Here is a 12,183-nt window from a genome sequence, read left to right as displayed (position 1 = left end):
TATACTTTAACTGCGCATTAAAACTACACACTTTCAGAGGCGCTTTTCACTTCTCCCCTAGTGCGTCTCTTTATCGGCTTCTTCTACTTCTTCTGTATCCACGACTTCCTCAAAGTTTAGGTCGGGGGAGATTTCCGCAGATGGCTCATGCCCGGTGAATTCATTATGTTTGATCGGGTCTACGTCGACTACTACCGCCTTGTGGTCACTGAAGTGGAGTGATATGTAGTCTAGATCTTTGACGCTGGGGTGGGTTCTGAAGACCAAATCCAAGCAGCTTCCGTACTTGGTGGTAGCTTTGTCCCGTGGAGTAGACAAGTGCAGACCCAGGGATTTCTGCATTCCATCTAGGAAGTCTTGATGCGTTCTGGCATCCTGGTTGAAGTCTCCTACCACTATCATTGGGCCAAACTTGAACCAGCTTGGTAGCACTCGTCCCATGAATTCATGGCCAGCCCGTTGGGATATGTGAGGTGACAAGTAGACGCACACCACGTTAAGTCCACTTTCGAGCTTGACACCGCACACTTCCCCCACATCAAAGTGCAAGTCGTCAAACTGTAGCGGTGTTAGGTTGACGTCTGGGTGCGCGTAAATGGCAACTCCCGCTGCTTGGTTGGAAGCACGACTTGCTCCTGTAATGTAGTGAAAGCCTTTGATCTCAACTGGTGCCACCAAGTGATTCATCCATGTTTCAGTTAGACAGAGAACCTTGCACCGAGCCAAGACATGGTCATGTGCGACGTCTTGACCGTGTAGCGACAGTGAACGTACATTCGCACAAGCTAGTGGAAGCTGTGATGCTTCCATGATCCCATTGCACCGCTGGGTGATTGTAGTCAAGCGATGCTCGTTTAGACGCCTGAACTCGTCCATGAGGCTGCGGTTTGGGTTGCTAGTCAAGCCGTGGCGGAACTTGGCCGTGCTCGTCGGCAAATTTGTTTTTGAGGAAAGGAAATGAATCTGCCTCGCATATCTCGGTGGACACCTGAACCTCATCCGAAGAAGGGAGGGACATGAGAGTGAACGAAGACACCGTATTCAGTACACGCGGCTTTGAAAATGGTTTTTTGAGGAAAGGAAATGTATCTGTCTCGCATATATCGGTGGACACCTGAACCTCATCCGGAGAAGGGAGGGACATGAGAGTGAACGAAGACACCGTATTCAGTACACGCGCCTTTGAAAATGTTTTTTTTTTTTGAGGAAAGGAAATGTATCTGTCTCGCATATATCGGTGGACACCTGAACCTCATCCGAAGAAGGGAGGGACATGAGAGTGAACGAAGACACCGTATTCAGTACACGCGTCTTTGAAAATGGTTTTTTGAGGAAAGGAAATGTATCTTTCTCGCATATATCGGTGGACACCTGAACCTCACCGGAAGAAGGGAGGGACATGAGAGTGAACGAAGACACCGTATTCAGTACACGCGCCTTTGAAAATGGGTTTTTGAGGAAAGGAAATGTATCTGTCTCGCATATATCGGTGGACACCTGAACCTCATTCGAAGAAGGGAGGGACATGAGAGTGAACGAAGACACCGTATTCAGTACACGCGTCTTTGAAAATGGTTTTTTGAGGAAAGGAAATGTATCTGTCTCGCATATATCGGTGGACACCTGAACCTCATCCGAAGAAGGGAGGGACATGAGAGTGAACGAAGACACCGTATTCAGTACACGCGCCTTTGAAAATGGTTTTTTGAGGAAAGGAAATGTATCTGTCTCGCATATATCGGTGGACACCTGAACCTCATCCGAAGAAGGGAGGGTCATGAGAGTGAACGAAGACACCGTATTCAGTACACGCGTCTTTGAAAATGGTTTTTTGAGGAAAGGAAATGTATCTGTCTCGCATATATCGGTGGACACCTTAACCTCATCCGAAGAAGGGAGGGACATGAGAGTGAACGAAGACACCGTATTCAGTACACGCGCCTTTGAAAATGGTTTTTTGAGGAAAGGAAATGTATCTGTCTCGCATATATCGGTGGACACCAGAACCTCATCCGAAGAAGGGAGGGACATGAGAGTGAACGAAGACACCGTATTCAGTACACGCGTCTTTGAAAATGGTTTTTTGAAGAAAGGAAATGTATCTGTCTCGCATATATCGGTGGACACCTGAACCTCATTCGAAGAAGGGAGGGACATGAGAGTGAACGAAGACACCGTATTCAGTACACGCGTCTTTGAAAATGGTTTTTTGAGGAAAGGAAATGTATCTTTCTCGCATATATCGGTGGACACCTGAACCTCACCGGAAGAAGGGAGGGACATGAGCGTGAACGAAGACACCGTATTCAGTACACGCGCCTTTGAAAATGTTTTTTTTAGGAAAGGAAATGTATCTGTCTCGCATATATCGGTGGACACCTGAACCTCATCCGAAGAAGGGAGGGACATGAGAGTGAACGAAGACACCGTATTCAGTACACGCGTCTTTGAAAATGGTTTTTTGAGGAAAGGAAATGTATCTTTCTCGCATATATCGGTGGACACCTGAAACTCACCGGAAGAAGGGAGGGACATGAGAGTGAACGAAGACACCGTATTCAGTACACGCGCCTTTGAAAATGGTTTTTTGAGGAAAGGAAATGTATCTGTCTCGCATATATCGGTGGACACCTGAACCTCATCCGAAGAAGGGAGGGACATGAGAGTGAACGAAGACACCGTATTCAGTACACGCGCCTTTGAAAATGGTTTTTTGAGGAAAGGAAATGTATCTGTCTCTCATATCTCGGTGTACACCTAAACCTCGCCGTAACGGGAAGGGAGGAAGATGGGAATGAACGAAGACACCGTAGTCACTAGACGCGCCTTTGTTCATTCCAAATCATCGAGCTGGCATGGCGAAGTGGTAGCGTGCTGGTCTCGCACTCCGGAGACCGGGGTTCGATTCTCAAGCTCGGAAAAGTTCCTGCTCTGTTTTATTTGTTTATCTGATCTGACTAGAAAGGCTAATTGGTTAAGTAAGTCCCACTAACTTGGAGCATCACTATACGATCCCTTTAATTGGTTGCATGGTTAGTAGCTAAAGTGCAATTGGCCCCCTTTGAAATTCGCGCACTGTGACGTCACGACCGTTTCGACCAACTGAAAAGCGTGACATTTTCTGTCGACAACTTCTGCTTACAACGATGAGGCATTAAAGGCTTCCGCCTTAATAGAGGGCAGTGCCATTTCCTGACAGAAACTTGTTTATCCATCCTTTCGACTCTGTCCTATCGCTGTTTTACGCTACAAACCAGTTTCCCGGTAATATTTCGTCCTTGATTTTTTTGCAGCGTCAACGGCTACGCAGCATCACCCGCCGTTGGTTGCTGCAACTGCCCACTCCCTTAGACGCAAGTCCACGCGTACTCTTTCTCCTACCGACGGCAATGCGCCGCTACCGCCGCACGCGGACCCCAGCGACAACATGGCGAACGACCCAGATAAGCCGCAGGTGTCGGCGGCTATACTGCTGGACGCGCCACAGCAGCAGTCGACACTGTCCTCGCGAAAACCGTCCGACGCTCAGGCGGCTTCGGGCCTCAGGAGGTCTACCGGTGCGGAGGAGATGCGCGGTCCAGCTGGTCGTCGTTCCTTCCTGACAAATGCCAGGGACACGAGCTGGATTTCCAGAGGGAAGAAGGGCATGTCGGAGATGTCCACCGGCAGCTATGCACATCCTGCTGGGCCCTTCTCGGCCAAGGCTGGGGTGAGTGCGTAGTGCGCTCAGTGCGTTTTCCAGCGGGGGTGGTTTCTGAAAGTGTGCCTGTTAAGCACGAAATATTAAGGCGAAAGCCTTTAATGGCTCATACTGTCACCCGCTAGCAGAGGGTGTCATACCTTTGGCAGCGTTTGACCTGTGTTAACCCTGGAACTAAAAAATATAGGAGAAAACGAATGGTCGCTTCAGATAGAGAAGTACAAAATGATCCTAGCAGTCAAGTTTGATGACTGTAGATTAATTAGTTACAAAAATGTCGAAATAGCACGGACGTCAATACAGCCGTAGGAACGGTATGACGTCACATCCACCGGAAATCGTCGCGGCATAGTGTCGTCGACTTTCGCCTCTCTACACTTTAGTTGCCAAAGTGTCCTCGCAATTCTTTAGTTTCTCTAATGTGTAATACTTGGCCAATAGGAGATAAAGCCCTCTCTTATTTTGGGCAAACATTGTATCTACATGTTTAACTGCTAGTTTCTTCGAATCTACAGACGGGATAATGAATGTAATGGCATTCTTGTCTACCGAGCAGCGTTTATTTTTGCGTTATGTTTTTGCAAAATGTTTTCGTTCTGCAGTCGGTAGCTCATCAGCTCATGATGCTTAGAGCGCCCATGGTTGCTGAAGCGGTCTTGAGAAAGTTCTACAGAAGCTCCCATAGACGGGGCGCCAGCTTTCCCTCTAGGTAATAATAAGCAACTCTATGCCACCGATAGCAACACCTGCCATCGCAGGGCCACTGCTTAAACGCTGCAATAATTTAAGCTAACGCATCAAACCCTTAATTGCTCAACTTAAGTATCCCTTCCAATTTTTGATAGGCAAAGCCGGAGAAGTTCAAAATCATTTCTGGTGTAATTTGCCTTACGCGCAGGGACAGTAATTAGCTTCAACAACGCAGTTGACATGCTGTGTCTGGAGAGAGAGAGAGAGAGAAAAAACTTTATTTACAGAGGAATTCGGGGCACGCCCCAGGGTCCCCGCACGACCCCACTGCACTCAAGTGTTTATGTTCCGAAGGTCCATAACACTGGCAGCACGGCCGGTGGCGATGGTCTGCACGGCCGGGTCCTCCGAGCGCAGCAGGGTCTCCCAGTCCTCCCAGGTCTTGAGGTTCTCTAGATCCCGCGGGGGAGGGTCCGCCGGGCAGAGGGAAATGATGTGGAGGGAAGAGGCGAAGGGTTCTGGGCATAGAGTGCATGCCGGAGTGGGGAAAGAGGGATGATAATGGGCTAGGGTAAGGGGTGAAGGGAGTGTGTGTGTCTGTAGTCTGCGCCAGAGTGTTGCGTGTTTGTTATCTAGGGAGGGGTGGGGCGGGGGTAGAGCTGGCGTAAGGCTCTGTGCGCCTGGGTCAGCTCACTGAATGAGTGCATGCGCTCCTTCGTGAATCCCCGATCAGAGGCCACCTGAGCCCGGTTTAAAGAACCTCGGGCTAAAAGGTTGGCGGCCTCAGTCCACGTCCTTACCGCAATTTCGCTTACCGCGGTTAGTGGTAGCCTTTAAGGTGCTTAATAGCCAGACGTTATTCTGCGAACAAATTACAGGGTACTAACCTGGCAACGTTGGTTTCTTTAGATCGCGTGATTTCCGGTGCTATGAAGGTCGCTATCAGCATGAAACTGAAACTTTATAACAATGTTTATTTTTGGTTTAAGTAAATACTTTTTCTCCATGTATTTCTTTTTCTAATGCTTCTGAAAAATTGAGGGCTAGAGCCTACAAGTTACCTTTACCGCTAGAGGCCGATTTAAGTTGTTTCGACAGCGGCACGAATCACTCACCGTGAACGCAACGGCTGGTCCTAGATCCTTTTCTCATGCGTTTCACCCAGAAGTATTGTGCAGTTAACGCGATTTGAAGGTTTTCGCATTGGTTCCGGCTAAAACGGGCCAACCAATTTTTTCCGGTTTGACGCTCATGCACGTAGTACGAAGCAAACGTGACAGGGAAGGATAAATGAATCCTTCAGCTAGCTAGGTGTAATGTATTCGTAGGAGCCATGTTGAGAAAATAAATCCTGTTAGAGCCGTCTATCACGAGTAAGTTAAACCTAAACCTGAAGGGAGCACCTTCAAACCCCGTTATAATGCACCCATTTATATATACCAGTTATATCGGTACTGGGGATCAAACCCTGCACCTCCCGAATTTAAAGCGGATGCTCTACACAAGCGACGGGACGCTGAAGCTTTCAGGCCGGCTGGACGCGGAGACAGAGAGGCTTGTGACGTCAGAGCATCAAGGAGCAGTAGTTCGGGGTGCCGCTGCCAGGTGGACCAATTCAAGGAAAAAATGAGGGGGAAAATGCTTTCCGCTTGGTTTGTGTTAAAAAAAACGGCGCTGTTTTTTATGGACTTCGCAACGCCAGATTTCATTGCAGAATTAAACTGGAGCGCCTAAAATTCTTGGAGTATCCCTTTAAAAAAACTCTTGGTGTGACGTGTAACGATGTACTGCAAATTCATTACAATTTTATAACGTTGCTTTAATGTTGGTGCTACACGGGGTATTCATGCCTTGTTTTCGAGGTTAGGCGGATTATGAGCACGAAAGGATTAACTTTTTTATAAAAGAGATTTCGACGCTCGTTAAAGGCAAGTCATTAATATGTGCGTCACTTTCTGTGCAAGCATTCTTGCCTTTAGCGATGAATGTGGCGTTAAGGGTTAGCACAATAACCCCTCCATGCTTTATCCCCTTTTCTGATTTTATCAGACTGGAGACGCACTTGCGTATTATAGATGCGTATATGGTACGAGCCGGATTCTTTCTGTGAGCTTTTCTACACCTACGCCATTGGCTACACACACACACACACACGCACACGCACACGCACACACACACACCTGCCGCGTCGCATGATACATTTGAGGCTGGCTGGTATGGTATACGTGTATACGCTAGCACGCGTTCACTATGCTGCAACTCGGTCTCATGGAACGTATATGCCTCGTTCCCCTGCAGCGCACCAATTCGGCCCAATATTCGAAATGTATTAGAAAAATAAACCCACCTCTTTGCAATATTGGGTCAATTATACGTGCTGCTTGGGTTTTAATCCTGTGTGCCGAGTCATGTCGTAGGTTCACTGTATTTCACTACAAAGTGGGCACGCAGCCTTTTCAAAGACCCCTTCTATTTCACCGTTTTCTTGCAGCTGACTCGCCGGAAAAAAATGGCCATCGCTGGGATCGCCTGCGCCGCCACAGTTTTGCTGCTCGCGGCCCTCGTCACCTTTGTGTTCAGGGGTCACACCCCGTCTCCAGCAGAGAGGAAATACTGCGACAGCCTGCCCTGCCGCTTGCACGTGCAACTCCTAACGAGAGATGTCAACAGGAGCATCGACCCGTGTGAAGACTTTTCCGCCTACGTGTGCTCCTCCTGGTTGCCCCCGACGGACCGCAGGGAGCACGTCAAGACGCCCGTCGACGACATGGCCTTCTCGCGGCTCGCCATATTCAGGGAACTGCTCATCAAGGGTGCCCTTAAGTTCCCAGTGGCAGCAAAGGCCTTCGACATGTTCAAGTCCTGCATGAACGCACGGGACCACGGCGGCGCCCACCTGCCGCAGTTCCTAGGACTCATGCGTGAAATGGGTCTCAGCTGGCCGGAGCCACCGCGAGCCGACGCGAACCCCCTAGAGATGCTGGTGGCGTTGTCCTACAGGTGGCAGGTCCACTTGTGGTTCGAAGTCCGCGTGCTCGCCCGGCTTGGAAAATGGCTGTTGGCGTTCAGCCTCGCTCCGTCGCTGCCGTTCCTCTTGAACCAGTACGACGCTGTCAAGGACCGTAGCAGCTACGCTGCGTATTGGGTGGGATACTACGGAGACCTGATGCTCAACACCACGGCTCCCGTGAACGATGGTTCCCTCCAGGAAACCATCGAGGAAGCACGCAGCCTGGAGGGCACCGTGCTGATCCAGCTTTGCGAAATGACATTCACTCGAATGAGGACCCCGGCTGCATTCCGCCTAGAAGACATTGGCAACCACTCGCAGCCAATCAACTCGGATACCTGGATCAACCTTCTTCGGGAAAACGTAGCGCTGATTCCAGAACTGGCAGCCACTGACAACGTAAATCTGAGCGACGAGAACCTCCTGAAGACCGTCGGGGGCTTTCTCAAGGACTACCAACGACCACGACTTGTCAGCCTGTTCGGTTCGACGTTCGTCCAGATGTTTGCGCCCATTGGCGAGCCCCGGATGCTCCTGAGACGTTTCGGCGCCAGGCACAAGGTCGACGTCTACCGTTCCCATTTCTGCAGCTTCCACACCGAGTCTACATTCAAGGCGCTTGTCCTCTCCCTCGAAGTCCCCATCGACAACAAGGAGAAGGACCTGGAAGTCATTGGGGCCGGATTCCAGAGGCTGGTCTCCGTTGCCATCAAGACAGTTGAGGGCTAGCTTGGCTAGACGATGACAGCAAACGCATCGCCAGCGAGAAGCTGAGGTCGGTGAAGATGCGAGTATGGCTCGAAGAGCAACTGCTGAACAACGAAGCGCTGGAGGAGATTTACAAGGACTACCAGAGCACGGGAGAACTGTTCGTCGAACTCTGGATTCAGGCACGCAGGGTCATGCACCGTGCCAGCGAGAGAGTGCGTCGCATCAACGACTCGCAGGTGCACTGGGACGCTGTGAAGCTTGCACCCAACTTTCCGCCATCCTACCCCAGACTCGACTACGTTCTGGACAACCTAGATGTACCCACCTACATGATCTACCCTCCACTCTACTACAGTGGCGGCCCGAACTCCATGTTTTTCGGCGGCCTCGGGTACTTGTTGGCGTTTAACTTAGTGAGGGCTCTGGACAAAGAGGGCATCCGCTGGCTTCCGAACGGCATGGAGGTGGACTGCATTTTCTCCGAAGAGACGAGAAAAGCCTACCAGGAGAGAGACAGCTGCCTCAACTTCCACGGTTTGGCGATCGTGTTTCCAGAGTTGCCGGCGGCGGAGATTGCGTACGCGGCAATGGAAGACGCCGACAACGGCGAAGGTGTTTACGTCGGAAAGGACATTTCGCCGGAGAAAGCCCTCTTCATGACCATGTGTTACATGTCCTGCACTATACGTGGCTTTAGCAGCGCCTTCTCCTCAGACTTTGACATCGTCGTGCGCAATTCGGCAGCATTCGCGAGAGCATTCGAATGTTCCAATGGTTCCAGGATGAATCCCCAGAAAAAGTGCAATTTTTTTGGTTGACCGGTTCCACTGGAAAACTTCCATATTCCGGATGCCGTGACATTTCATGAGATACCCGTTTCGTATTCACCTGATTTTCTGCATAGAACTTGATGACCATCATAGACAACGCTGTGGTTTAATGACCATGCATTCACTCCTGAAACAGTTTATTTTCAACTCTAGTTTAAATAATGTGACCACTTCAGCTATTATTATGCTGCCGGGACAGCCTTCATTGAGAACTTGTGATATAGTTTGCTGATTGTTCTCGTTAACGACCTGGAGGACAGTGCCAGCGAAGGACACGTTCTGCTCCCCTCAAAATAGGGAGATTTAGGGCAAATGCCCAGAACTGACGTCACTATAATGGCACGCGCTTTTCGATTTGCTGGTTCGTGAGGCCAGGCATAATTCTAAGGCGGCGTATATGCCGCTGAGAAAGCGCTTATAGTGTTGTGCTTTCTAGGTTGAATCAGAAAGAAATTGTGTGCTGACTTAGACCGGGCGATCTGTGGCTTACACAGCGCTATAGCCGTGGCCACCCTATTAGCCGTTTACACAAATGTGGTTCACGCTCAAGAAGAACGCTGGGTGAATTTCAGGGCTGTTTTTCCTTTTTTTTCTGGCCATTGCTGCTTTGTGACCGTGTAGCTGGGACACGGACATGACGTCGTGTATTTTGCTGTCAGCTCTGCGCATATGTGTCGTTGTGGTTTCCTCAGTTTGCTGCATCACGCCTACTCTATTATCCGAGCTGTGTGGCTAGCATCATTTGTATGCATGCAATACGCGATTGTCTTCACCAAGCTGCCAAACTCTCTACAACGCTGTTCACGTTTCGCCATGTGTCCATGTGCTGCTGACGTCCAGCGAGATGTTTTCTTGACAGGGGTCGATGTATTGGTAGTGTCGAGGAATTTCTTCACAGGGGCCTTTTTATTTTTACACCTTAATAATCGGAAGCGTTTTTTACTTGAACCGTTTAAATACTTTGTTGTTTTGTTCCTTGTTTCTGCTAGGAAGACAGTTCTTTACCACCCAATAGTCACTGTTGCATCAACGTCTTTGTTAGTCGTTTATATGAATATGCGGTAAGGAGGGCCCATAGTAACCTGTGTCCCATATAGCTTGGCGCCACCAACGGCAGTGGCCTATGGAATAGCATTCGGCAATGGCGACTAAATAAATGCTCTGGTTCATTTGGTTCAGGCCATGGCCCTAAAGACTCGGTACTAAACTTATGATAGCTCCAGGGTTCTCAATCTGGAAGAGATCCAGGGCCGACTCGGGCCCAAGGCTCAATGGCCGAGCACGGCCCGAGCTCGGCCTGCCAAGCTCGGCCCGGTGCCCGGCCCGGGGCCGCGTGTTCGCCAAATGCAGCCGGTACAGCCAGCGATGACAGCGCCGCCCACCGGCAGGTAGCAGCCACCATTAAGGCTGGTTATAAATATTCATTCAGAACGGCGGCTAGACATCGCCGCTATGGCGCAGTGGATTGGAGGCACGTGTTGCGTATGGAAGGTCGGTCGTTCGACTCAGCTCCCTGTACTGTAATTTTATTGTTTTCTTTTTAATTTCATTTTTTAATTTTTTTCCCTTTTAGGTCGCAAATCGTGATGCTTAGTGGCATATAACGCCGTTTAAGATTTTCAAAAGATTTTCTGCATACATTTACACAGATTATTCAGAGCGCTGGAATATCAGTTGAATTTAAACTAAATATTACATGGTTAGTAACAATACGTTGGTATAGACTTTTCAGCATTATTTAGGGATTTATTATCCCTTTCAGGTAAGCCGTTGTGACAATCTTCAGTCACCGTGACCAATTCACCGTGGTTTCAAGCCTTGTGGCTGTACAGGCTGCAGTTGGCGAATACGCGCCCGGGCCCGCTCCCGGCGAAAGTGCTACGAATAGGCCAGTGTGTGCTGGTAGACTGTCATTTACCACTGACGCTCAAAAAAGTTTCCTGGCAAACTGAAAAATGAGATTACGAGCGTTTGCCCGTTCACTTGAGGATGATCTCTTGTATCGAGGAACCCGTCTCGACAAGGCGATAGGGCTGCGGGCAAACTGGCAGCCTTCGAAAGCATGGAGACTTCCACACTGTCCTGATAGTGGGTGACCGCTTTTCGACCAAAACGTGGTATTCCTGCCACTGAATGCTTGGCCGAGGCTGCTATGGGGCAGGTTTGGGAGACTGAATCTTGTTGACATGCTGGAGAATATTAACCGGTTGTCATTGAAAACTGTGAAAAGAAATAGGTCAGCTCAGCAGAACGAAATACGTGGGTGTGGAGTGTGGGAGAGAGAGAGAAAATGTGGGCTTGAAACTATGTGTCCAGCTGTGACAGGCAGCATGGTATGACTGGCTGCGTTGACGTGCAAAACAGGGACAAGTGAATTAATAAGGAGCGTGGGAGAAGGAAATACCAGGGGACAGAAAAAAAAGAAATGAAAGGAAGAAGAGAAAATGTGGGAGGGCGAGTAAAAACTACGAGAGTGAGGGGGGGGGGGGGAAGAGGAGGCCCTGATATTTCCTTCTTCCATGCTGCTTAATTACTTTCATAATTGAATGAAATAATATTACTTAAAGTGCAAGGGCCACTGGATCGCAACGACATGTAGTACAGGAGAATACATCTGAGACGTGCTAACTAGCCGACTGGTTAACTAATACTCAGTAGTTTACTTTTCAACTATTACTCTTAGGCTACGTAATTATTGAGAAGCGTGTAGCCCACCGTAAATAATACCCATATTAGTTTTTAGAATTTCGAGAACGCGTTAGCCTTGGCGCTGTTGCCCAACAAATTTTGGCTACATTGCTCAAAAGACATGCGCTTTCGAGAAACTTGCACCCAAAGCAACCTCTCAGTGCACGTAAATTGTCAAAATTACCAAAAATCATTGCCGGTCTGCTAGCGCAATGGGACAGCGCAATCTACCTAGTCCACTAACATTCGTAAACGCCCTCGCGTTTTACGTAACAGATTAACAGATAATTTGTGGCTATTGCCTCTGTTTGCAGCGGCGGACAGTCTCAAAAAGGGAAGAAAACAGACATAAAATGACATTAAAGGCAGAGCAACTCTCAGTGCTCACGAATAAGCTTTCCATTTGCACATTAATAATATATTAAGTTTTTATTTTATTTCTCCCACTGAGAAAATGGACTGTTATCAACTCTGTGCCATTTTTTCCCAATGACACGTGACTGTTATGACTGTCGGTATTTGCTCATGCATAGTCTAACCAGTCGCAGGCCCAC

General features: G+C 49.0%; 1 pseudogene; it reads left to right on the top strand.

Moving 5' to 3' along the window:
* The first annotated feature begins 3,568 nt into the window (after positions 1 to 3,568).
* LOC149346541 (membrane metallo-endopeptidase-like 1) lies at positions 3,569 to 9,597 on the top strand (annotated as a pseudogene).
* Positions 9,598 to 12,183: the final 2,586 nt, after the last annotated feature.

This window comes from Amblyomma mixtum, chromosome 4 (genome assembly GCF_055824585.1).
Source record: "Amblyomma mixtum isolate Tamu chromosome 4, ASM5582458v1, whole genome shotgun sequence".
Lineage (NCBI taxonomy): Eukaryota > Metazoa > Arthropoda > Arachnida > Ixodida > Ixodidae > Amblyomma > Amblyomma mixtum.
Note: the sequence above shows the minus strand (reverse complement) of the source record. Positions and strands in the feature narration are given on the sequence as shown.